Source organism: Ursus maritimus, unplaced genomic scaffold (assembly GCF_017311325.1).
Source record: "Ursus maritimus isolate PB19 unplaced genomic scaffold, ASM1731132v1 scaffold_7, whole genome shotgun sequence".
In the NCBI taxonomy this organism is placed as follows: domain Eukaryota; kingdom Metazoa; phylum Chordata; class Mammalia; order Carnivora; family Ursidae; genus Ursus; species Ursus maritimus.
This window is the reverse complement of record NW_024426885.1, coordinates 38,404,048-38,432,042: the sequence shown is the minus strand read 5'-3', so window position 1 is coordinate 38,432,042 and position 27,995 is coordinate 38,404,048. Positions and strand designations below refer to the sequence as shown.

The following is a 27,995-nucleotide window of genomic DNA, read 5'->3' as shown; positions in this document are numbered from 1 at the left end:
TAAACCTTCACTCCAAGGCCATGTGTTGTTGTTGTTGTTTTTATCTTGATATTTTCATTCTGCACATTGTCTCACCCAGAGTGATATGTCTCTTGTTCCTTGAGTGTAGATGACAGGGTTGAGCAGTGGGGTCACCACCGTGTTCACAAGGGCAGCCTCCCTGTTGGAGTCCAGCCTGTTCGTCTGCTTTGTTTCACATATATAAAGACACAGCTGCCGTATATCAGAGAACTATGAGGTGAGAGGAGCAGGTGGAGAAAGCTTTTTCTGTTTCTCCCTGGCTGATGGGGAGTCGCACAATTGATTACTATGTTGCTGTATGCAATGAGGTTATGATATTAGGATGTCAAAAGGATAACCAAAGCAAGGACAAGGGTCAACATTTCCTTGAAGACCTGGTGTCAGAACAGGAGAATGAATCAGAGGCCAACATCACAGAAAAGGTGGGGGATGACATGGGGGCCACAGAGGATAACTGGAAACCTTTACTACTAGACCGGTGATGAGAGTGAAGGCCAAAGCGAAGCAGAGTGACCAGGAGGAAGCAAGTCTTCAGATTCATGATGCTTGGGTAATGCAGAGGAGCTTTGCTAATGGCCTGCCATCCAAAGACTAACACTGCTATGAGAAGGAAACCTTATTGCTCCCAGAAATACAAAGACAAATGCTTGTATGAAACAGGCACGGGAAAATGGTTTGTTTGCCTAAAGAAAGATGATCAGCAACTTAGAATAGCAGCACTTACATTACAACACTCAAAGAAGGAGAAAATGCTGAGGGAAAAAGTACATAGGTGTGTGGGCCGAGGTCAGCACAGGTGATGGTGACTATGACAGCATTACCTGCAATGGATGCCAGATCACGCCAGCAGGTGCACGAGGAAGAGGACCTTTCCCAAGATGCTGGATGGCTTGGAAACCCCTCCAGATGAATTCTTGGACAGTTGTCCCATTCCTCATTTTCCATGGGCATGTCTTTGCACAGCATCATCTCAATGCTGATCTAACCTAGAATAAAGACATCAGGGAGGACAAAGGTTTTGAAAGCATGATTAAGTTGTTGCCTATGAAAGAAGGTGCGGCACACCAACAATGGTTTAATCCCTTGGTTCTTGAATCAGAAGGACCTGAGTTTAATACTAGTTCAATACTGAGTTCTAACTCCTGAGAGATGAGTCATCTTTGGAAAGGAGATTAACCTTTGTGAACTTTTTCACTATCTGTAGAATGAAGATGATAGATAGGAGCTACCTATTCATGTTCTAGGAGAATTAATTAGTCTAAAGCATGTAAGTCACTTGCCATATGATGCCAGTGTTTATTGTGTGTTCCTCAAAGTCTAGTGCAATATTATGATCATTAATACCTGATGCCTTAATAGAGCATCATTACAAGGCAAGTCATTGACTTTTCATACTTACAAAATATTTTTTAATAATATTAATTTGTAAGTAAACATAAGCCATAATGTTAGTAATATTCCTTTGACTATCCCCTTGTAAAATATACATGTTCTATGGTCTAAGTTGTGTGGCATCATCATCGTCATCTATTTGAGGACTTCTGCTTGTTCTGTGCTGGTCACTAAAATTCAGTATTCTAGTACTATTCACAATAACCATGAGCCCCTTCTTTTGCAAGCAGGAAGGTGAAGCTTAGAGTTCCAGAGAGCTTAGATCACATAGCTGGGACTTTGGGAGAATGCCAGAATCTGGAGGATCTGCCATTTCCAAATGCAGTGACAAATTATTTTAAAATGGGATCTAATATATGTTGTTGATGATCTATCAATTTTAAGTGAAAGATTAGCTTTATTTATCATAATTGTTTCTACACCCTTGGTTAGATTCACTGATGAGTTACAGACCTGTGGAATGACATGGGGCTTACAGAGCAACTACTTTGCTAGCATTTTTACAAGAGCCTGGAGACCAGGACATTACAGGGAGCTGCTGACAACTTGAGTGGTGTAAATCCAGGATTTACCACCACCATCCCCACCCCAGGAGTTCATTTTTGTGCAACAGCGGTGCAGGTGGAAGTGATAGTAGTTTATAAGATTAACCCACTGTGGAGGTTATGCAGGGCACCTGGCATTCATAAATTTCTCTTGCATTAAAGCTCCATGAACATTCCTCTCTCTTCAGTACTCTCAAAATATTAACTTCTCTCAAGGATGGTGTTTGTCCTAGCATCTCAATACTAGGTTAAAGTCTACTGTGTGGAATGTGTTTATTCTTACTAACACATCTTGGGCCAGGTCCTCTGAAAGGCTGCTTCTCGCTGAACCAGCTGCTCCCCCTTGAGTGGCACAACCAGAAGGCCTCTGCTTCTGTTCCTGTTGACCCCAGTCGTCCACCAGGTGCCTGGGTCCATGAGGCCAGGGCACACAGGAATCACCTCATGGGGGGGCAGGGCTTTCTCCTCTTGGGTAGTCTTGGAAGACATCAAGCTTGTTACAGTAAGGCTGAGGGAAAGAGGAGAAGGAAACTCATTTGTCACAGCTATTGTCCCCAAGGGGATAAATATGACATTCCATACTGCCAGTGTTCTGTTTTGACAAGGCCCTGTTTCCATAGCCCAGAATGTGTCTATTTACAAGAATTTTATGCAGCCTCAGCGCTGAAACCCCAGAGGGGAACAGATGGACTAAAGCAACTACATTTCACTATGGCCCCAATTCTGGGAAACAAGGCTAGAATCCCAGACTACTTAGGATTCTGAGGAAAAGTCTGACTGCCACCAGTGGTGAAGCCCACCTAACATGCAATATTGCTCACCTCTTATACCAGTTAATGGAGACGGCAGCTTCTTGCAGATTTAGGCCTGGGAGCTGCTGAGGCAAAGTCCTTCTGCGAGGTGCTCACGTCATGAGGGCGCATCTACTCCAAGTCACCTTCTACTGCACTATGGTCCTCCTTCATATCCCTCACCTTTTTCTATGGAGAAGCATCCTTGTTTACTGCAGCAACAGTTAGAAAAGGTGCTGACATGAAAATTTGAAGCCTCTGGTGTTTTTGCCCCACAATACCGTTTGGTGTTTCACCCAGCAGGAAGGACCCAGCCAGTGAGCAGAAAGTGTAGACCCCAAACCTTATCAGATGAAGAGACAGGGGGCAGAAAGTAAAGGCCTGTCTAGGGTCTAGGGCAGCCAATTAGCCAGCTGAACAAAATTACTGGCAGCCTGTGCCCTTATATTTATCTTCCCATTGTCTCTGGTGATGCTGATTCCCAGATGTCCCCATTGTTCTGCCAAGATTTTGAAGGAAATTATATGACAATTTCCCAAGGTTTTTAAAATCCCAAGTTGAATATTGCTACTGCTTTGAGGCAACAGTCAGACTACAGTTTTCTACCTGTGATATTGCACTGAGCAGAGCATAATTGCTAAAAGAACATATTTATGGTGAGAAATACCGTCACACCCTGGCTTTCATGTGGCTTTTGGAAGACACTGCGGAAGACCACCTTTCTTGGTCAATCATTCTTCATGCTTCTGTGTATGTGATTCTTTCATTGCATATTTTCATCTGAAAAATATTTTTCACTGTGCTCTCAATCTCTCCTTAGAAAAGACGTGCACATTTTCGCTTCAGAAGCAAGGGAAATGCTAGACACTTTCTGTAATATCTCTATAACCTGGCAGGCCCCACTCTCTTTTCAAATGCATCTGGATGTGGAATTTAATTCTTTCTAAATATAGAAAAGGCTAGATGTGAGCTTGAGGATGGAGAAGCTGTATCTAGCAACCACTGGGTTGGAAAAGGGCTTTGTCTCCTGGGTATCTCAGCTGGGCTGCTGTGTGAAGTGGCCAATTTTCTGTGACCTCTGGTTTCCCATCAGAGTACATTAAGGGGACTAAACTCCCAAAGTGTATTTACTGGCACCACATAGGGCTACATGAGTAGCTGGAAATTTGTCCTGCATGAATCTGCCTTCTCATAATTGGTCTTGTAAGGTCCAGAGCCAATTATTATAGAAACTTTCATGGTATTCATGGAATCCCATCTACCCATAAATACACAAAATCCCATTTTTACAACATCTATCATTTTCATACTTCTGCTTTCCAGGCCAGAAGCTTGGACCCACTCATGGTTTATTTTCTCCAGTTGGAAGTGAGGGAAAATGAAGAGTAATGAGAAGAGTTACAGTGCTATAGCAATGTGAGACCTTATTGTACAGATAAAAGGCTCATTTGTATGGAGTTTAATTTTATTCAGAAAAATTGCCAGCTTTATACTGGTGCAAGAAATACCTCTCCACTGAGTGAGCCCCCAATGCCAACATGGTAGTGAATGTGGGAGGAGAGGGCCTGACACACGGTTTTGATGGCAAGGCTTAGAAAGTGAACATTCAAAGAAATGGGCAGAACTAACTCTACATTGCATCTGGCGGAAGGGATGGTGAGCCTGGTACCAAGAAAGTATTTCTAATTGTCCTTGATTTAGTTTCTCTTTTCTGGATAGTGCCTTCATGTAAACATCCTTTACCCACTATTTTCTTCATGTTTTTAAACTATGGTACCTTGGCTCATTTGTTGTTTTTGGCCATTTTTCTGACTTTTGCTTGTGCTTTGAAGTGTTTAGTTATCCATTGGTAAGGAAAGGAGGACCAGTTCTTAAGGAAGATTGTATTTGTGATTATCAAAACTTAGAAGGATAAAGCACACGTCTGTTTATGGATTATCCTTTGCAAGAATATTATTATGTTTTCCATTCTGTCTTTCAGCCACTCTTGAGAAATTATATTTACCCCTATATTCAGGATTTGAATAATAAGAATGTTTTGTATAGTTTAAAAATTGTATCTGGTTAATATGGTCTATTCCTAGAATGGTTCCAATTTCTAGTATTATTTCATAAGGAAGGAGGCTTAATTAAGGCCCGAAAGCCTGCAAATCCATCATCTATGATATTTTGTGGGAGATCTGGCACTAGGGGATGGAATATGAAGAAGAAGTGGGAATCAGGATGGAGAGAAGCACTCAGTATGCCCCACCTCAGGCTGAGGGGAGCTGTGAGAATACTAATAATACTTTGAGAACCACTGCTGCCTCTCATGGAATGTCCACATATAGGTAAGGCAACAATGGCAGCAGCTTAGAGACCCAGAACACATCGAATTCCTGATTAAAGGGTTCATTAATATCACATGCAATACCCATTCATCCATGTGAGGGAAAGCATGGTGGTTGTATGATGTAGTTTCCAACTTGGGACCAGAAGCTGAAGGCATGGAGTAATTTATTCTGAGTTTCTTTGTTTGTCTTTTATTCTTGCATGGAAAAAAACCTTTTCTTTTTAATAAGCTACATCATATATATATATATATATATATATATATGAAATAAATTAATTCAGTTGAATTATGTGGGTGTAAAGAAAGAAGGGTAGAAAAAGGCTACCTATAAATCTCTAAGTGAAACATGTGCTTGTGAGTTCTGGATCCTCCTTTTTTTAAACTTGTATTTAAATTACAGATTATTAGGGTAGCCTGGCTGCTTTAGTCGTTAAGCGTCTGCCTTTGGCTCGGGCATGATCCCAGAGCTTTGGGATTGAGCCCCACGTCCAGGCTCCTCCGCTGAGAGCCTGCTTCTTTCTCTCCCACTCCCCCTCACTTGTGTTCCCTCTCTCCCTGGCTGTCTCTCTCTCTCTGTCAAATAAATACAAATAAACTCTTTAAAAAAATAAATAGATACAGTTATTTAAATTCCTTAAATGTTTGGTAGAATTTGCCTGTGAATCCATCTGACCCTGCACTTTGTATTTATTTTGGGAGATTTTTAATTCTGATTCAATTTATTTTTCTGGTTATCATTCTATTCAAGTTTCTATTTTTTCTGTTTCAGTTTGATGGTTTCTAGGTTTCTAGACATTTATGCATTTATTCCAGGTTGTCGGTTGGATTTGGCATGTAGTTTTTCTAATATTCTCTTATAATTGTTTGTATTTCTACGAGGTTGGTTTTGTTTCTCCTCTCTTATTTGTTTATTATTTAGGTCCTTTCCTCTTTTCTTTTTGATAGGTGTATGGCTAGGGTTTATCAATTTTACTGATTTTTCAAAGACTCAGCTCCTGGTTTCATTGATATGTTCTATTGTTTCTTCTGATTTCCATATCATTTATCTCTGCTCTAATCTTTATTATCTTCTTCTTTCTCCTGGCTTTAGCTTTGTTTGTTGTTCTTTTTCTAGCTCCTTTGGTGTAATGTTAGGTTATTTGTGTGAGTTTTCTTACTTCCCCTTCCCAGGTAGGCCTGTCTATATCCTTCCTTTTAAGTTGCTTTTTTCCTTTCCATCAGGTTTGGACTATTGTATTTTACACTTTCATTGGTTTCCATGTATTTTTATATCTTTGATTTCCTGGTTGACCCATTCATTGCTCAGTATGTTGTTATATCCTATATATTTGTGGTGTTTCCAATTTTCTTGTATGGTTTGACTTCCAGTTTCACTTAGCATTGTGCTCAGAAAAAAATTGCTGGTATGATCTCAGTTTTGTACTGCTTGAGGCATAATTTGTAACCAAGTATGTGATCTCTTCTGGTGGAGATTGACCTATGTGCACTGAGAAAAGAATATGTATTCTGCTGCTTTAGGATACATTGTTCTAAATATATCTGTTAAATCCATCTGGTCAGTGTGTCATTCAAAGCTATTGTTTCTTGCTTATTATCTGCTTAGATGATCTGTCCATTGATGAGTGGGTGTTAAAGCCCACTATTATTATTGTATTATACTCAGTATGAGTTCTTTTATGTTTATTATTGTCTTATATATTTGTGTGCTCCCATTGGATGCATAATATCTTTACAATTGTTAGGTCTTGTTGTTGGAGTTGTCCCCTTTACTATTATATAATGCCTTTCTTCAACTTTATTGCAGGCGTTGTTTTAATGTCTAGTTTGTCCAATATAGTAATATTGCTACTCTGGCTTTCTTTTGATGTTCATTTGCATAATAAATGTTTCTCCTTTCCCTCTTTCAGTCTGCTGGTCTGTTTAGTCTAAAATGAGTCTCTTGTAAGCAGCATAGATGGGTGTGGCTTTTTTAACCTTTTTATTTTAAAATTCAATCCATTAACCAATAATGTATTACTGGTTTCAGAGGTACAGGCCTGTGATTCATCAGTCTTATATAATACCAGGCTGCTCATTACATCACGCCATGCCCTCCTTAATGTCCATCACCCAGTTACCCCATTCTCCACCTGCCCCTCTCCAGCAACCTCAAGTTTGCTTCTGTAATTAAGTCTCTTATGGTTTGTCACCTTCTCTGGTTTTGTCTTATTTTATTTTGTCCTTTCTTCCCCCTATGGTCCTGTCTTGTTTCTTAAATTCTACACATATGGTGAATCATATGATAATTGTCTTTCTCTGATTGACTTATTTTGCTGCTTAACATAGTACCCTATAGTTCCATCTCATGTCTCATTGCAAACAGCAAGATTTCATTTTGATAGGTGCATAATATTCCAGTGTGTGTGTGTGTGTGTGTGTGTGTGTGTGTGTGTGCTTATCTCCTTTTCTTTATCCCTCATCTGTTGAGGGACATCTGGAGCTCTTTCCATAGTTTGCCTATTGGGGAGGACATTCTTGCTATAAACATTGGATATGATTTGAATCTTTAATGTATCATGGTGATATTTAATTTCTAACTCAGTCTTTTTATTTGAACCTCATACCGTTTTCCCGAGTGGCTGCACCAGCTTGCATCCCCACCAACAGTGTAAAGAAAGTTCCCTTTTCTCTGCATCCTCATCAACATTTCTTATTTCTAGTTTTGTTAATTTTAGCTGTTCTGACTTATGTGAAAGGTGGTATCTCTCATTGTGGTTTTGATTGTATTTCCTGATGCCAAGTGATGTGGAGCATTTTTCATGTGTCTGTTGGCCACTTGGATGTCTTCTTTGCAGAAATGTCTGTTCATGTCTTCTGCCCATTTCTTGGTTGGGTTTTGTTCTTTGGGTGTTCCAGGTTTGATAAGTTCTTTACATATCTTGGATGCTAGCTCTTTATCACAGTATGTCATTTTGCAAAATATCTTCTCCAAATCTGTAGGTTGTCTTTGGTTTTGTCAACTGTTTCCTTTGCTTTTATTTCCAATGCAGTCCCAAAAGTTCATTTTTGCCTTCGCTTCCCTTGCCTTTGCAGGCGTGTCTAAGCAAAAATGGCTGTGGCCAAAGGTCCAAGATTTGCTGCTTGGGTTCTCCTCTAGGATTTTTGCTGGATTTCTGGCCTCTCACTTTTAGGTCTTTCATCCATTTCGAATCTATCTTTGTGTATGGTGTAAGAAAATGGTCAGTTCATTCTTCTGTGCGGCTGTCAATTTTCCTTTGTTTATTTGAATTGTCTTTTTCCATTGGATATTCTTTCCTGCTTTGTTGAAGACTAGTTGACCATAGAGTTGAGGTCCATTTCTGGGTTCTCTATTCTGTTTCACTGATCGATGTGTTTTTGTGCCAGTACCTTCTGTCTTGATGATCACAGCTTTGTAATAAAGCTTGAAGTATGGCATTGTGATGCCACCAGCTTTGGTTTTCTTTTCAACATTCCTCTGGCTATTCCAGGTTTCTTTTCTGGTTCCATAAAATTTTATGGATTATTTGTTCCAGCTCTGTGAAAGAAAAATGTTGATGGTATTTTGATAAGGTGCATTGAATGTGTAGATTGTTCTAGGTAGCATAGACATTTAACAATATTTATTCTTCCACTCCATGAGCATGGAATGTTTTTCCGTTTCTTTGTGTCTTCTCAATTATTTTCATGAGTGTTCTGTAGTTTTCTAGGTACCTCCTTTTTGCCTTTTTGGTTGAGTTTATTCCTAGGTATCTAATGGTTTGGGTACGGTGTAAATGGGATTTACTCCTTATTTCTTTCTTCTGTCTCGTTGTTAGTGTACAGGACTGCCACTGATTTCTGTGCATTGATTTTAGCATCCTGCAACTTTGCTGAATTCCTGTATGAGTTCTAGCAATTTTGGTGAGTCTGTTGGTTTTTCTACATAGAGTATCATGTCATCTGTAAGAGTGAGTTTGGCTCCTCTTTGGCTTAATTTGAATGCCTTTTATTTCTTTTTGTTGTCTGACTGTAGGCTAGGACTCTAGTACTCTGTTTTGAGGAACAACAGTGGTGAAAGTGGGCATCTCTGTCGTGTTCTGATCTTGGTGAAAGCTCTTAGTGTTTCCTATTGATAATGATATTCTTTGTGGGCTTTTTGTGAGAAAGCTTTTACGATAATGGTGTGTTCCCTCTATCCCAGCAGCTGAAGAATTTTAGTCATGAAAGTGGTAACTGTACTTTGTCAAATGCTTTTTCTGCATCAATTGAGAGGATCATATGGTTCTTTTCTTTCTTTTATTTATGTAGTGTATTACTGATTGAATTTGAGGAGTTGAACCAACCTTGCAGCACAGGAATACATCCCACTTGAATGTGGTAAATAATCTTTTAATCTACTCTTGGATCTATTGGCTAGTATTTTGGTGAGAATTTTTGCATCCATGTTCATCAGGGATGTTATTTGGTCTGCAATTCTCCTTTTGGTGGGGTCTTTGTGTCTGGTTTTTAAGGTAAGGTATGCTGGCCTCATAGAAAGAGTTTGGAAAGTTTTCCTTCATTCCTATTTTGAGACAGTTTCCAGAAGAATAGTATTATTTCTTCTTTAAATGTTTGTTAAGTCCCCTGGGGCTCATCTGGCCCTGGACTCTGTGTGTAGGGAGATTTTTATTATTCTTCCATTTCCTTGCTGGTTATGGGTCTGTTCCAGGTTTCTATTCTTCCTGTTTCCAGTTTTGGTTTAAAATCTTAGTTTAATCTCTAGGAATGCATCCATTTCTTCCAGATTGCCTTAACTTTTTGGCTCATATTGCTCATAATATGTTCTTACAATTGTTTGCTGTTTCTTCAGTGTTGGTCACTTGTGATCTCTCCTCTTTCATTCATGATTTTTATTTATTTGGGTCCTTTCTCTTCTTTTTGTCTAAGTCTGTGGCGTTGATCAATCTTATTAATTTGTTCAAAGAACCAGCTCTAGTATCATTGATCTGTTCTGCTGTTCTTTTGGTTTCTGTTTCCATTGATTTCTGTTCTAATATTTATTATTTCTCTTCTCCTGCTGAGTTTTAGGCGCTTTTGTTTGCTATTCTTTCTCCAGCTCCTTTAGGTGTAAGGTTAGATTTATTATATTTTGAGATCTTTCTTGTTTCTTGAGAAAAAGGCTTGTATTGCTATACTTCCCTCTTAGGACTGCCTTTGCTGCATCCCAAGGTTTTGAACACTTGAGTTTTCTTTTCCACTTGTTCCCATGATTTTTAAAATTCTTTTTAATTTTCTGTTTTGACCCATTCATTCCTTAGTAGGATGCTCTTTAGCTTCCATGTATTTGAGTTCTTTCAAATTTCCTCTTGTGATTGAGTTCCAGTTTCAAAAATATTATGGTCTGAAAATATGCAAGGGAATGATTCCAATTTTTGGTACCAATTGTGACAGTATGTGATCTATTCTGGAGAATGCTTCCATGCCCTTGAGAAGGCCCAGAGAAATATACACTAAACAAATCAAGACAAGACCTGAAACCAGGAAAAGAAAAAGAGAGAGAGAGGAATATAAGTCAGACAGTGTGAGCAGAATAGAGCAATACTGGATTCTGTGTGTATTTTGGTCTGTTTTTGAAAACTAGATCCCAAAATTGTAAAGAAAAACGTGTATAAAAATAAAGTTGAATACAATGAAGGATGAGAATGTAACTGTAGGGGTTCCTGGGTGGCTCAGTGTCGTTAGCATCTGCCTTTGGCTCAGGGCACGATCCCGGAGTCCTGGGATTGAGCCCCACGTCAGGCTTCTCCGCTGGGAGTCTGCTTCTTCCTCTCCCACTCCCCTGCCTGTGTTCCCTCTCCCCTACACTGGCTGTCTCTCTCTCTCTGTCAAATAAATAAATAAATAAATAAATAAATAAATAAATACTAGATAGATAGATAAATAAATAAAATTCAAAAACAAAGAATGTAACTGTAAAAATGGAAATTAAAAGACATGAAAAAGTAAAGAGAGAGAAAAGCAGCAACAACAAAGGAAGGGATATGAACAGATGTATGAATTGGAACAGAGCAAAACACTATCTCTGAGTGTATTTTGGTCGGTTTGTTTAGAAGAAACTACATCTCAAAATTGGCAAGAAAGAAAAACATATGCAAATAAAATTAAATACATTGAAGAGATAGAATGTAGCTATAAAGATGAAAATTAAAAATGACTTTAACAAAACAAACAAAAAACGAAAAAAAGAGGGAGAAGAAGAAGAAAAAAAAGAGAAAGAAAGAGAAAAGCAACAACAAAGGAATATGATCAGACAGGTGAATAGAACAGAGCCATACACTAAGATTTTGGGTGTATTTGGTGTGTTAGAAAAACTGCATCCCAAAATTGTAAAGAAAGAAAGAAACATATATATACACACCCAGACATACACACACACACACACACACACACACACAGATTAAATACAATGAAGGAATGAGTATAACTGCAAAAATGAAAATTAAAAGATTTTAAGGGGTGATAGAGAGGTGGTTGTAAAGGAATGAAAAAAAACAAAAATTAAGGGTACATGTGGTGATGAGCACTGGGTGTTATATACAATAACTAATAAATTGATGAACACTACATCAAAAACTAATGATGTGATATATATGCTGGCTAATGTATTAAGACATATAATAATAAAATTAAAGTTGAAAGACTGAAGAATCATGGGAAAAAGCCGTGAATTCTATGTGCTGTATTTCCTAGCACTGGGGTTGCAGTTCTCCTGATCCATAAACTTGGTCTTGGCTGGAGGATTCTTGTTGATCTTCCTGAGAGGGACCTGTTGCATTGATTCTCAAGTGTCTTTGCCCCAGGCAGAATTGTACCACCCTTGCCAGGGGCTGGACTAAGTAATCTGCTTTGGTTTGCTCTGGCATGTGGCTTTTGTTCCCTGAGCTTTCTGTGCAGCTTTAGAGGATGAATATGAAAATGGCAGCCTCAATCTCCAACGCCAGAGGCCAAAGCGGCACCTCTCAGTGAGCCCTCAGAAAAGCAGTCAATCTCTCCTGTCTCCCTGGTCTTTGGCCACACCATGCTCACCTGGCCTTTGACTGTGAGCATTTCCTACCTCTCCAGGCACACGATTCCTTTTCAATTTCCAAACTCTGCAGACTCCTGCAGCATGCTCCTGTGCCACTCCTTCCATGGGAGGAAGAGGGAGTCTCTGGTTTTCCTGTTCTCTGAGCAGGGGCCCAACAATGCCACAGTTCACGGTTTATAAGCGACCTGGCTTTGAGCCACTCCTGGGCTCACTCTTTTGAATGGCATCCCCACTACGATGCCTAGGAGCTCTGCCACACGCAGGCACCCTGAGGTCTTCCTATGACTCTGAGGATCCTGAGAGCCCACACTGTCCCAGCTAGGGTTCTGCCCCACTTAGCAGCCTGGTGATGCCCCTCCTTGAAGTAGACTTCTCTCAAAGTTCCTATTTAGGTGCTCTGCTGCTGTATCACTTGCTGGCAACTGGCTTTCCGACGGAGGCTCCCTCCCCACCTTGGTCTGTCTTCCTATATGTACCTTGGATTCGCTTCTCGTGCCTCCTACCTTGCAGAAAGTGGTCACTTTTCTATTAATAGAGTTGCAGCCATTTTCTTTTTTCTTAGATCTCTGGTTGAGTTCTGGCAGAGGTGTTTTCAGAATGATTTGACAGCTATGTAGCTGAAAACCTGGGACCAGATGCAATTAAGGTCTCCTCCCCTCATGGCATCTTGGACTCCTGGGGCAGGGTCTTGCTCTTTTATCCATTCTGACACCCTATGTGTCCTATTGATTTGAACATTCTAATTACATTTACATTCAGAGAAATGTAATTATTGGTAAATACGTATTTAATGACATCCTTAGTATTGTTTTTGTTGTTGTTTCTGGAGATCCGTCTTGTCATTTCACTTTTGGTGTTTCCTATCCACTCAAGAGTCCTCTTTCAGGGAACTGGTTTCTTGTCCTTGGCGGGTTGTGGTCCACGAACTCCTTTGTTTTTGTTTGTCTGGGAAACTCTTGATCTCTCCTTATTCTGAATGGTAGCTTTGCTGGACAAGAGTATTCTTGCCTGCATATTTGTCCCATTCAGCACATTGGGCTATCATGCCACTTCCTTCTGGCTTGCCAAATTTCTATTGAGATATTTGCAGCTAGCCCCTAATAGGTCTTCTCTTGTAAAATTATGGACTTCTTTACTTTTGTCTTGCTGCTTTTAAAAGATTTTTCCTTATTGATATACTGTGCAAATTTAATTACAAATATGTGTTCTGCGTTGCCCTGCTCTTGTTTACGTTTAATGGGAGTTTTTCTGTGCACTCCTGGATCTGGATGTCTGTTTTCTTCTTCAAATTAGGGATGTTTTCAGCCATTATTTCCTCAAAAAATTTTGCCCCCTTTCTCTCTCTTCTCTAGGACTCCTGTAATATGAATGTTAATACATTTGATGGAGTCACTGAGTTTAAGTCTATTCTTGTCTTGCATAATTCTTGTTTCTCTCTTTTATTCACTTTCTTTACTTTTCTATTATTTTTATAAAAGTATTCTATGTAATTCATTCTGTACTTCTTCCATCCTGCTGTTCATTGCATCAAACCTGTTTCCAATCAGCTATGGGATTCTTCATTTCCTGAGTGCTTCTTGTGACTCTTGGATCTCTAATGATGAAGTATCTCCCTGAGTCTCCATTCTCTTTTTAAGCCCAATGAGCATCCTTATGATTGTTGCTTCAAATTCCCCACCAGGCATGTGCCTGTCTGTTTTACTTGAGCTCTGGCTGTGGCTTTATCTTGTTCTTTCATTTGGGATGAATTCCTTCATCACTTGACATTTGTCTAGGTCTCTGCCTTCCTACTGGGTTAGAAAAGTCATTATGTTTCCTCTTCCTGAGCATAATGGCTATGAAGGAGGTAGTGAGTGTCTGGGCTCTTGGCTCTTCAGGAGTGTCTCTGGTGTGTGCTATGTGTGCTGTGCTATCATGATTTGGCTGCTCCATCCTTCAGGAGAGTTGTCTGTAAAAGCTCTTCTTGCTTGTAGTAGGCGTTTATTCTTAGAATGTGGTGAGTTTTAACTAGGTGTGCTCTGATGCCTACCAGCAAGATGAGACCTGATTTACTTCTACTAGAACTGAAGCCCTGCAGAACTCTCTTATTAGGAGATGTGGTGTGGGCAGGGATATGCTGGTCTTCTGGAAGGGCTGCTGGGTCTCAGGCAAACTTGACTGAGAAAGTCCAGTCAACCAGAGTGCAGGGGTGTGGAGATTTAGGTGTAAGTTAGGCAACTGGTGTCAGTGCTGTGTTGTTTCCCCACAGGTGGCTCTATGTTTATGCTGTGGGCAGAGGTACTCCAACCAGCTCCTTTGTCCCTGGAGAGGGATCTCCATGAACTCTCCGCCTCTCAAAATCTGTCTCAAGAAAGGCAAATAATTTCCCCCTGTGTATCCCAGATATTCTTCAAAGCATTATTTCCACCTGATCTGTTTGCCTGACTTTCTCGGGAGCAACATGGTGACCTTTAAAACTCTAGGCTTTAAGCCCCACTGTGTTGCAAGAACTCGGAAAGCAACCCCTCTTCTTTTCTCAGTGAATGGCTTTGGGAAATGTTCTTGTGCATTGTCCCTGTGCTGCTCTACTCTCCTTGGCCTTCTCCATGACCATGGCTGTCCCCTTCTGCAACACCTGCCATCTTTTCTCCCTTAAACCATGTCTTCACACTTACTACCTTCTCTGATGTGGCCTCTTCTCCTTAGTTATGGGTTGTTCTGTAAGTCTTGGAGTTGTTCAGGGTATTTAGGATGATTTGGTAGTTATCTAGCTGTGTTCATGAGTATGAGATGAGCTAGGGACCTACTACTGAGCCATGCGGCTCCCCACCCACACCATCTCCCTACATTGCCCCATCCAGGAGTATTTAAATTTCTAGATGGAGACCTAGGGGAAGAAGGGTTATTCCAGCTTGGTGGAAGAGGAAGTCTTTAGTGAACTCTTTGAAATCAAAATTATTTTGGAATGAAAGGCATTTCTTTGTGAAAGACATTCCTCATATGGTAGCCTATGAAAATGATATGAGGATGGATTACAGAAGAACATTCCTATTATTACTATGTATACGATTTGCACAGAAGGTGTGAATTTCTGGGAATAAAACTCGTAGTAGAAGAAAACTCAATGTTTAGTTTGAGTTAATCCAGAAACAGACCAAGCAAGGGATTTGAAGACAAGTAGTTTATTGGAGGCTCCCGATTTCATGAAAGACTAGTAGGAATATGGGGAAAATGATATAGTAAAAGAATTGTATTACTAAGCCAGTGCCCTTCCGAGCATGGAGCCCAGTCTCACTATCGGAATTTTGAGTCATAATTAGCTGAAGATATTCCTTCACAGTTCTTCAAACCCAGAAAGAAAGAAGATGAAGGTGTGTATGGCAATTCTCTACCCATCACCTAGCTGATGATTGCTTGTAGAGTGTTCGTTTTCTAGCACTTCTTGCTTCTCTTGTGCATGGAAAAATGTGCTCCCAGGCCAGAAGATAGTGCTCTGACAGAGTTGCCATAAACCCTCTCAGATTACACTGACAAGTTGAATACAAGGTAATATGGTTGGGGTCCTGGCACTGTCTTCTTCATTATACCCTTTACACTAATTAGATTTATTTGTACATCACCTTGCAAAGGTGTCTGTCCTATTACTTATTTTCACTGCTGAGTGTGGTCATCTATTTCTTAAAGTAAAAAAAAAAAAAAACTTGGTTATACTTAAAAGTGTAAGTGGGTGAGCTGTGGTTCCTGCTGTTGGTCCCAAGAGCCAAATAGATATTCCAACATCTCCTTTCATGCTCATTCTTTCTGTATGTTTTCTTCACCTTTCTGTCAGACTGCTGGTGTCATTTTGCTTGTCCTCTGTCTAACAGACCTTTATACCTGAGAGGTCTGAGCCCCTGGTACACTATGTCCTTAACAGATCATTATTCATGGCTGCTGTTAATTTCCAAAGTTATTACCATGGAAGCAAAAAGATATATTCTACTGAATCTTGTTTAGTTTCTGTATATTTCTTCCTTCCTCTATTATATTGTAGAAACCCTGTCTCCTCCTTGTTAATCAGCGTCAGTTATCTGGCCCTATTTATACTCCCTCCTTTCATCTTTTTCATCCCATTCAAGATACACAACATTTTCATCATTGGGAAAAGTTCTTTGGCTCCTGTTGTCAAACCCCACCACTATATTCAGGTCTGGCAATCCATGCTGTTTTTATTTCACTATATGGTGTTTTTGCTTTTTCTGGAATTTCCATATATACATGGAATTGAATATACACTCTATGAAGCTCAGGAGTTTCTCTTCTCAATATGATGTTTTTGAAGGATTCTATGGTATATTTCATTGTAACAAACAGTTCGTTCTTTTTATGATTAGTAGTATCTCATTCTCTGGATAGGCCACCCTGTTGATGGGCAATTTTTAAAACAACTTTTGTATTGTGAATGAAGCTGTTGTAAACAACGTATACAACTGTCTGAACATACGTTTTAATTGCTCTTAGGTCAATACTTGGTCAATGTGAGATAGCTAAGTTATATGGTAAATGTATGTTTAATTTATCTGAAATAATACATTGTTTTCCAAGGGATTTATTATTTTGTATTCCCAACTATTATGTTTAAATTCCAGTTGTTTTTACTTAGCACTAACCCTGGGTTTTATCCATGCTTTAACATTTAGCCATTCAGTGGGGTTGCCATTTATTACAATTTTTAAATTTATAAGAAAAGTTAATTCTGCCTATTGCATAGTAGATCATATTTTAATGCCCCTCAGAAAAATCATTAAAAGGCATTATTAGTAAAATTAAAAGTATTCCATATTTTTGCTGACTGCCTGCTGCACCTGAGGAGCACTAACTTTGACTCTCACAGAGGAGTATACCCATGTTTTTATCAATGCTGCTCTCCAAATTCGAGGGTCCCTGAGGATGGCACAACGTCAGCACCAAATGGAGAAATTTTAATATATATATTTTTATGAGACTAAAGAATTTGTAGCAAAACATATAATTCAACCAATTTGGAATAGTCCGTTACTGTTTTATCAAATATTTGTTTTCTCATTCTCAGTTTTCTTATTATTAAAAAAATTTTTATTATGGTATATTACTCACCATACAATTACATACATCATTAATTTTCATGTAGTGTGTTCCATGATTAGATTTGTTTGCATATAACACTCAGTCTTGATCTAATGAAAACCTCACCTCAGCATTACCTTTCTGAGTCCTCCGCATAGTAATTGATCTGTATGCTCTTCAGTGCTGATAGGGCCACTTATGATCAGTGGACTGTGATGAGGACATTATTAATGACGTGGTATGGGCGCCTGGTAGCTCATTCGTTAGCGTCTGCCTTTGGCTCAAGAGGCGTGATCCGGTGTTCTGGGATGGAGCCTGCATCAAACTCCTCAGCTGGGAGCCTGCTTCTTCCTCCCCACTTCCCCTGCTTGTGTTCTCTCTCTCCTGGCTGTCTCTCTATCTCTCTCTCTGTAAATAAATAAATAAAATATTTTAAAAAATGATGACACAGTGGTGAAGATGTGGTGAATATAATGATGAAAGTGTGTGGTGGTGATGGTTGCCTTGCACAGTCCCAGCAAGTATAGGTGCTCCATAAATATATATTGAAAGATTAAGTGAATGAATAGCTCGGCTTTTATGGAAGATTTAATACTAATACTATGCTAATTTGAGTTTATCTCCTTATTCTTGTGATCCTTTGCTGTGGTTAATTCTCTTCCCCTTATTAAAGAAGCGGATAGTAGACATATAATAACTACTTACCTGAGTCAGATGTGGTCACTCAAATTCTAGTTAGTGCAATATCTATAGATTTAATTGTTCCTTCAATGTGTTATTTGCCTAGGTTCTCAGAATGTCAGGGATTAGAGGTTACAGTGAATATTAATTTTCCAGACACCTGTTTGGCATTTTTAGCCCTCCTGATTCCTAATAAACGTTTGTCTGCCTGTAAAGGCATGAAATGAGCAGCATAGTAGCTCTTTCAAGTGATCATACTGTGAGTGGACTTCTTCGTGCCTATATTCTAGGAAAGTTAACTGAAAGGAGATTGTGTCGAGCCAGGTAGAGTTCCTGAGTTCCCTGGCCTAATGCCATCAGAATATCTTAAATAACATGGCAATTTAACCATGGCCTGTGACAAGTTACAACTGTGGAACACATAGCTGAACAGACTGTAAAATCTAACTAAAAATTTCACATGTATTTAAAGTCACAATAATGTGTATAATAATGAGTAATACTTAAGATGATATCATGTTAAGGAAAAAACAAAATCAGTGTGAAATTTTAGTTGCGAAGGCCAGAAGTCTCACCTTGCCTTCCCCTCTGACCCAGTCACACATGGTATTCTATACTTTCTAACGCACAGGCAGGCAGCTTCTTCTATGTTTAGCTCTTAGGTGTTGCTGAGAGAAGGGTCCTTCTGATGCGGGGTGCTCCACATCTGGGTACTCTGACCCAAGCCACCTTCTTCTGCACTTGCCTTCATCACACATCTCTTTACCTTTCCTGTGGGAAAAGAAGCATCCTTGTTTTACTGTATCAGCAATGAAAAGCTGCTGACATGCAAATCTGAAGCTCTGTGCTATTTTGCCACAATGCTGTTTTGGTTGTGAAACAAGATGGACCCAATGGTGAGCAGAGGGTGGTCCCAAATCTTCTTATTAGATGCTGAGGCAAGGGCAGAAAGTAAAAGGCATGCCTGGTGTCCTGGGGCAATGGTCTGATTTCTGTTGAGGACCAGGAGGTTGTAGTTGCAACCCTTACTGTTATCTTCCCATTGTCTGTGGGCTGATGCTGACTCCCCAGATGTCTGCACTGTTCTACCAACTTTTTTGAAGGACATCATATGACAATTTCCCCAAGGGTTTTAAAGTCGAAGTTGAATATTGATAGTGCTTTGAGGTAAAAATCCAGACTACAATTTTCTATATGTGATGTGTTTGCACTGAGAGTAAGAGCATAGTTGTTAAAAGAACAGATTTTATGGTGAGAAAAAGAGCTTGAATATACCCTGGTTTTCATCAGGCTTTTGGAAAGATACCTAGGGGAAGACCACCTTTCTTGAATCCAATCATTCTCATGCTTCAATTTGTGACTGTTCATTGCATATTTTCATTTGAAGAATATTTTTAGTTGTGCTTCCCAATCTTTTGAAAAAGCACACATTTTCCTCTTCAGAGAAGGAGAATGTAGGTGGTTTTCTTACTATATCTCTAACCTGGCAGGCCCCTCTCTTTTAAAGAATTGGGCAGTGGATCCCCAGATTCTTTCTAGATGCAGAAGGAAAGAGATGTGCACCTGTGCAAGCTGTATCCATCCAGCAATCCGCTGCTTGGAAAACTGCTTCTTTTCCTGGAAGGTATGTCCTTTGGGATTCTGTGGCAGGAGTGACCCATTTTCTGTGGCCTCTGGCTTCCATCAAATGCCAGTGAAGGGGACTAAACTTCCAAGGTGTATTTGCAGGCTACCCTGATATATAGGAGCTATTTGGAAGTTTGTTCTGCATGAATCTACTTGAATTAATATTGATGTAGATAGTCAAGGCAAATATAGAAACTTTCGTGAGTTTTCATGTGGGTCGCACTTTTTCCACAAATGACTGATTTTTTGTTTGTTTTTGTTTTTGTTTTTTTTTTTTTTTTTTTTTTTGAGAGGAGAGAGAGAGTGTGTGCCCACTTGAGCATGGTGAAGTGTAGAGAGGGGCATAGGGAGGTGGAGAGAGAATCTTAAGCAGACTCTGTCCTGAGCATGGAGCCAGACACAGGGCTCCACTCCACAATCTATGAGATCATGACATGAGCCAAAATCAAAAAATTGGATGTCATTTGTGAGGCACCCAGGTACTAACAAAATCATTTTATAACATCTGCCCATCTACCCACTCTGCTTTCAATCCAGGTCACATCTGGAAGTGAGGAGAAAATAAAGAATATGCAGATGAGTTGCAAAGATCTAGAGCAAAGTGAAACTATGCAATTTAATGCTCAGTTAAGGTTCATTGGCATGGGGTTTTAATTTTATTCAGTGCAGGCTTCATGGTGCAGAAACACTCATCTAACCCAGGCAAGTCCCAGCACCAACACGATGGGCAGGAAGGTGGGAGGAAAGCTCTCCATGTTTTGATGGAAAGGTTGCAAATGGAACTCTCGAAGAAATAGGCTGACTAATTCTACATTACATCTAGCATAGGGGTGTTATTGAGCTGGCCCAAGAAATGTTTAAATTGTCCTTGGTATAGTTTCTCTTTCTGAACAATGGCTTCTGGCTCTCAATACCGATATTTCTTTATGGGTTTTTGTTTTGTTTTGTTTTGCTTTATTGACCTTGAGATCTCACTTATCAAAGACAGTTTTCAGTGTTCCTTGTGCTTTAGTATTTAGTTAGCCAGTTAGGATAAGGAAGAGGGATAATTCTTAAGTTGTATATAAGCGGTGCAGCTCAAAACATGGAAGGATAAAGCAAACATCAGCTTGGCTGGATTTCCTCACGAATATTATTACTTTTACCACACTGTCCCTCATCCTCTTGACAAATTAGGCTACATTTATATTCAGGTTTAGATTATAAAATTATTTTGGTTTTATAGTGTATGGATTCCAATATAGTCTGTTACAAAGGTTCCAATTTCTAGTATTATGTCCCTAAGGACGAAGGCTAAGTTAAGGCCTCTCGAAAGGTAAATCTATCATCTTTGTTATTGTGAGACGAGGTAGGGGATGCTAAATTGAACAGGAAGTAGGGATCAAGATGGAGAGAAGCACTCATTAGGCCCAACCCCAGGCTGAGGCGTGAGTTTTAGTTACTAATAACACTTGAGAACCCTGTTCTCGTGGATTTTCCATAAAAATAAGGCAACAATGCCTACTGGGGACCTGGAATATGTCACTTCTGACCTAGAGTCTCATATTAATATCACACTCAATACCTATCCCTCCACATGAGGAAAAGTATAGTAGTGTTAGTAGTTTCCAATTTGGGGCCAGGCGAGCTGACAGTATAGGGTAATTTTATTCGATCTGGGCATCTTTGTTCTCTTTGTAATACATGCATGGAAAAAGAAACTTTCCTTTTTAATGAACCTGACTTTATATGTAGAATGACTAAATTGAATTTGTATTGTGTGGGATAGAAAGATGTAGAAAAACCTATCTATAAATCTCAGAAGTGAAACTATTTTGTGAGTTCCACCTCCTCCACTTCTCTTAGTTTCTTGGTAGGGTTTTCTTGTGCTTGTCTCACCTCTACAAGGTGTGTGGATCTCAGAGTACCAAGGACAACACCTATGGTTCTTTGTTGTGATTTTAGCACAGATTCTTAAGTATCTTTACCTCAGTACCTTTCAAATAAATGGAATGTTACATTTTTGCAAGGTCAATATTTTTAGAAAGTATGGAAGAACCATAACCTCTTCCCTCCCCCAAACTGAAATGGGGGCAAAGTTCACATTTTGAGTTCACACCTCTTCCTGATAACACCACTTACAGCTGATTACATGCCGTAGTTTTACTTTTAATGGAGAACTACTTAGAGGGAAGATGAGCGATGTGCTATGGCAAGAAAACTAATTTATTGTCCTTTTAGGAAATGGGATCCTTTTGGCTGGAGCTTGAGACATCACCTCCTGTGAATTAGTATATTAGTTGGTGTCATAAAAATCAATTCAAGATTCTAGATTCCAGTAAAAGCAGAATGATCTCTTTCCCACGTGTGACCCTGGGGACTCTGATTGACAACATAATCAAATTCTGTTTTCTTATCCAGCACTTACTGTTGCTTGGAGACAAACTCCTGAGAAGAATTCCTAGGGAACCAGAGGAGATAACTTGGAATTCTTTGGCCTCCCAATATGACTGGACTGGTCAACATTGGATGGAGGTATCTACCAGACTCTTCTTCCTTAGTTGGGAGGGAGTTCAGGCCACCCACAAGGCAGGGAAGGAAAGTGGCCAATGCAGGCATAGTGGGGGAGCCTGTGCTCAGACTGATCCAAGAGGCACTGCCAGGGTAAGCACCTGTGGCATCCTCAGAAGGCTGGCTTCTTCTGAAAGCATGCCTCACCTTTGTCCATCATGTCCATAATGGGGAAAGATACAGCTACCAAAAATATAGGAGCTCTGCTTTCTCCTCATACCCATCTTAGTTTGACTCTTTGTTTTTGAACAGGGCTAAATCCTATCAATCATAGTCAGTGAGGGTTTTATTTCCTAAGTAGCATCTCATTCATAGAAATCACAAACAGGAGGATTAAGATGGCGGAGGAGTAGGAGCACCGTTTTCAGCGGTCCCGAGTTGAGCTGGATGGGTACCAGACCAGCCTAAGCAACCCGCGGAACCAGCCTGAGGCCTTGGGAAGACGCACATCTAGATCTCCACACAAATGAACATCTCCCAGCGCTGAGTGTGAGGTACGAGCGGGGAGCCATGAAACCGTGCACAGATATCGAAGATAAATGGAAGGGAGGAGCCGCCGTGTTCGGGCGCCGGGAAGCGGTAGCCACTTGCGGGAGCGGCGGGCAATGGGCGGCACCACAAAACAGCAGACTGGAACCGTGAGCCGGTGCGCGCCACCCAGGCATCTTGGAACCGGAGTCCCGGTGCGCTCACTGGATCAGACTGGACGCCGGGAGCTTCCGGAGCGCGGGAGGCGGCTGGCGGCATTAGAAACGACAAAAGGACGAAACCGACGCCGGCCCTGGAAGTGAGGAGCTGGGACGCCCGGGTGTGGTATCCCAGGATGCTGCAGGGTTGAGCAACCAACAGTAGCAGAGTTAAAGTGGCCCAGAACATTAATAGAATGGACGCAATCCCTCTGTTCTGTGACAGAGGCTGAAATTAGAGGCTGCTGCTGCTCTGACCCTCAGAAGAGGCACAGCAAGCCGCCAGGGAAAGCCGCCAAGAGAACAAAAGCCTGGACATGCCGGCTCACAGCGGTCTCCATCCCCATCCACCCTACGGGGACAAGGGAGACTCTACCCAAACAGGGTTGCCTGAGTATCACGCGGCAGGCCCCTCCCCCAGAACACAGAAGGCAGGCTGAAAAATCAAAGCCCACAGCCGGGCACCTGGGTGGTCCAGTCATTGAGCGCCTGTCTTCTGGGGCGTGATCCCGGCGTTCTACGGAAAGAGGTCCCTCATGGATCTCTCCACTGGGAGCCTGCTGTTCCTCTCCCACTCCCTGCTTCTGTTCCCTCTCTCGCTGGTTGGCTGCCACATAAATAAATAAATAAAATCTTTAAAGAAGCAGCCCACATCTCTAAGATCCCTATAAAACAAGGGAGCACGGCCTGGGGACCCAGTCAATAATTTGAAGCTCTGGAAACCCTGCAACCTCTCCTCATCAGAATGACAAGAAGAGGAGAAAGCCCCCAGCAAGAAAAGACAGTGAGTCTGGCATGGCCTCATACCCAGAAATGAATATGGATGTAGCAAATTATCAGAAATGGAATTCAGAGTAACGATGGTCAAAATGATGAGTAAATTGAAAAAGTATTAACAAAGGTTACTGAGAATATAGAATCTAAGGACAAGTGAGAATGAATCTGACAGAAATTAAAAATTCTATGAGCAAATGCAGGCAAAACTAGAGGCTCTATTTGGCCAGGGTCGCGAAGCAGAGAATGGTTAGTGGTGGAGGATGGGTTATGAAGGGGAAAAATGAAAATAGAAGATGGTCTCAAAAAAATCCATGCCCACGAATGTAGGTTACGGGAGTGCGGCTCAATGATACGATCCAATGTTAGAATCATCGGCATCCTGAGGGGGTAAAGGAGAAGGAAGAAAAACAGAGTCTAGAAGAGATATTTTTGAACAAATTGTAGCTGAAAACTTCCCCTAATCTAGCGGGGAAACAAACATTATTGTCAAGAGGCAGAGGACCCCTCCCAAGCTCAACCACAACAAACCTCACGCCAAATCACGTCATAGTGCAATTTGCAAATATTAGATGCAAGGATACAGTATTGAAAGTGGCCGGGCAAGAAGTTTCTCACGTGCCAAGGCAAAGGCATCAGAATTATGTCAGACCTGTCTACACAGACCTGGAATGAGAGAAAGGGTTGGGGAGCATATTTAAAGCTCTTTCAAGAAAAAACATGCAGCCAAGGATCCTGTATCCAGCAAGGCTGTCATTCAAGAATGGATGGAGAAATAAAGACATTTCAGAATCTTGATCACTAACCAATTTTGTAACCGAAACCAGCCCTGGGGAGATAATGGGGGGTTCTATAAAGTAAAAGGCCCCAAGAGTGATACAGAACAGAAAGTCACCTTAATACAAACAAAGACTTTACTGGCAACATTGCATCATTAAAATTCTATCTCTCAGTTCTTAATTGCCAATGTGAATAGTTTTGAGCAGCTCCCCATAAGCGCCACAAGTTTGCAGATTGGATAAAAAGTATTACATCCATTTGCTGTCTAGAAATCATTTGAACCCAAAGATGCATTCAGACTGAGAGTAAGGGGATGGAGTACCATCTTTCACGCCAAACTGGACCTCAAAAAGAAAGCTGGGGTAGCAATTCTCCTTATCAGATAAATTGGATTTTAAACTACAGATATAGTTGAACTGAAGGGCACTATATTATTCTTAAAAGTATTCAACAAGTGGATGCCCTGACAATTATAAATATATCTAGATGGTTTTTATGAAATTGAGGAATGTACCCTCTATCCCTACACTCTGAAGGGTTTTAGTCAGGAAAGGATGCTGTATTTTGTCAAATGCTTTTTCTGCATCAATTGAGAGGATCATATGGTTCTTGACTCTTTTCTTGTTGATATGATCTATCGCACTGATCAACTTGCGAGTGTTGAACCACCCTTGCATCCCAGGGATGAATCCCACTGGGTTGTGATGGATAATCCTTTTAATGTACTGTTGGATCCTATTAGCTAGGATCTTGTTGAGAATTTTGGCGTCCATATTCATCAGGGATATCGGTCTGTAATTCTCCTTTTTGATGGGGTCTTTGCCTGGTTTGGGGATCAAGGTAATACTGGCCTCATAGAATGAGTTTGGTAGTTTTCCTTCTGTTTCTATTTTTTGAAACAGCTTCAAGAGAATAGGTATTATGTCTTCTTTGAATGATTGATAGTATTCCCCCAGGGAATCCATCAGGCCCTGGACACTTGTTTTTGGGAAGGTTTTTGATCACTGCTTCAATCTCTTCATAATTAATTGGTCTGTTTAAATAATCAGTTTCTTCCTGTTTCAGTCTTGGTAGTTTATAGGCTCCCAGGAAGGCATCCATTTCTTCCAGGTTGTTTAATTTATTGGCATAAAGTTGTTGATAAAAGTTTCTAATGATCCTTCCTATTTCACTGGTGTTGGTCATGATCTCTCCCCTCTCATTTTAATTTTATTAATTTGTGTCCCTTTCTATTCTTTTGAATAAGTTTGGCCAGTGGCTTATCGATCTTATTTATTCTTTCAAAGAACCAGCTTCTAGTTCTGTTGATCTGCTGTACTGTGCTCCTGGTTTCTATTTCATTGATCTCTGCTCTAATCTTGATTACCTGTCTTCTCGTGCTTGGGTTAGGCCTGTTCTTCTGTTCCAGCTCCAGCTTCATGAAGTGAGAATATAAAAACTGCATTTTAGATTTTTCTATTCTTTTGGGTGAGGCTTTGATGGCTATGTATTTTCCCCTTAGGACTGCCTTGCAGTGTCCCATAGGTTTTGGACTGATGTGTTTTCATTCTCATTGATCTCCAAAAATTGTTTAAACTGATTTTTAATTTCCTGGTTTACCCAATCATTCCTGAGCAGGATGGTTCTTAGTTTCCAAGTGTTTGAGTTTCTTCCAAATTTTTCTTTGTGATTGAGTTCCACTTTCAAAGCATTGTGGTCTGAGAATATGCAGAAAATAATCTCAGTCTTTTGGTATTAGTTGAGAACTGTTTTGTGACCCAGTATATGGTCTATTCTGGAGACAGTTCCATGTGCATTCGAGAAGAATGAGTATTCTGTTGTTCTGGGGTGTAGTGTTCTCTATATATCTATGTGGTCCATCTGATCCAGTATGTAATTCAAAGCTCTTGTTCCTTTGTTGATTTTCTGCTTAGGTGATCTGTCTATTGCTGAGAGTGGAGTGTTGAGGTCCCCTACTATTAATGTATTTTTATCTATATGTCTCTTTATTCTGGTTAAGAGTTGGCTTATTTATCTAGCTGCTCCCCTGTTGGGGGCATAGATATTTATAATTGTCATATCCACTTGTTGGATACATCCTTTAAGAATAATATAGTGTCCTTCTGTATCTCTATCAACAGCCTTTAATTTAAAATCTAATCTGTCTGATATGAGAACTGCCACCCCAGCTTTCTTTTGAGGTCCATTGGCATGAAAAATTGTTTTCCATCCCTTCACTTTCAGTCTGAATGTATCTTTAGGTTCAAAATGAGTCTCTTGTAGACAGCAAATGCATGGGTCATGTCTTTTAATCCAATCTGCAACCCTGTGGTGTTTTATGGGAGCATTTAGGCCATTCACATTGAGAGTGATTATTGAGAGATACGATTTTAATGATGTCATGTTGCCTGTAAAGTCTTTGTTTCTATAGATTGTAAATTTCTGTTCTGTATCACTGGGGACTTTTTACTTTTATAGAACCCCCCTTAATATCTCATGTAGGGCTGGTTTGGTGGTTACAAATTCATTCAGTTTCTGCTGATCCTGGAAGGTCCTTATCTCTCCATCAATTCTGAATGACAGACTTGCTGGATAAAGGATCCTTGGCTGCATGTTCTTCTCAGCTTTGAAAATACCCTGCCAACCCTTCCTAGCCTGCCAGGTCTCTGTAGACAGGTCTGACATTATTCTGATATTTTTACCTCTGTACATAAGGATTTTCTTTCCCCTGGCTGCTTTCAATACTGTTATCCTGGGATCTAATATTTGCAAAGTGCACTATGACGTGACGTGGTGTAGGTCTGCTCTCATTGACTTTGGGAGGGGTCATCTCTGCCTCTTGGACATGAATGCTTGTTTCCTTTGCCAGATTAGGGAAGTTCTCAGCTACAATTTGTTCAAATATCTCTTCTAGACCTCTCTCTTTCTCCACCCCCTTGGGGATGTCGATGATTCTGACATTGGAACGTTTCATTGAGTCAGTAATCTCCCGTAATCTACATTCTTGAGATTGGATTTTTTTGAGCCAAGTTTCTGTTTTAACTTTCTCTGCTACCATCCCATCCTCCAATTCACTAATTCATTCTTCTGCCTCATTTACCCTGGCTGTCAGAGCGTCTAGTTTAGACTGCATTTGATTCATAGTATTTTTAATTTCTGCCAGATTCGCTCTCATTTCTGCCCTTAGAGATTCTGTATTCTCGTTAATATTTTCATTAATAGTTTTTTCAAGCCTACACATCATCTTGACCATTGTTACTCTGAACTCCATTTCTGATAATTTGGCTATATCCATATCCATCAGTTCTGTGGCAGAGGCCACAGACATATTATCTTTTCTTTTCTGGGGGGGATTTCTCCTCCTTGTCATTCTGATGAGGAGAGGTTGCAGTGTTGCCCAGAGCCTAAATTACTGACCAGGACCCAGGCAGTGTGCACTTGTTTTATAGGGACCTTAAGGATGTGGGCTTCTTGATTTTTCAGCCTGCCTTCTGGAGGAGGGGCCTGTCGCGCTGATTTTCAGGCAACCCTGTTTGGGTAGAGTCGCCCTGTCCCCTGTGAGGGGAGATGGGGATGGGCTCAATGTGAGCCAGTATTTCCGGGCTTTTGTTCTCTGGCGGCTTTCCCTGGCAGTTTTCTGTGACTCTTCTAAGAGTCAGAGCAGCAGTGGCGGAATCCCAGCCTCTGTCTCAGAACAGAGAGATTGCAGTCCACTCTCCACTGAGCTCT

At 40.5% G+C, this 27,995-nt stretch overlaps 1 pseudogene; it reads right to left on the bottom strand.

The window, feature by feature from the left end:
* Window positions 1–40: 40 nt before the first annotated feature.
* On the bottom strand, window positions 41–22,923 carry LOC103667917 (annotated as a pseudogene).
* Window positions 22,924–27,995: the final 5,072 nt, after the last annotated feature.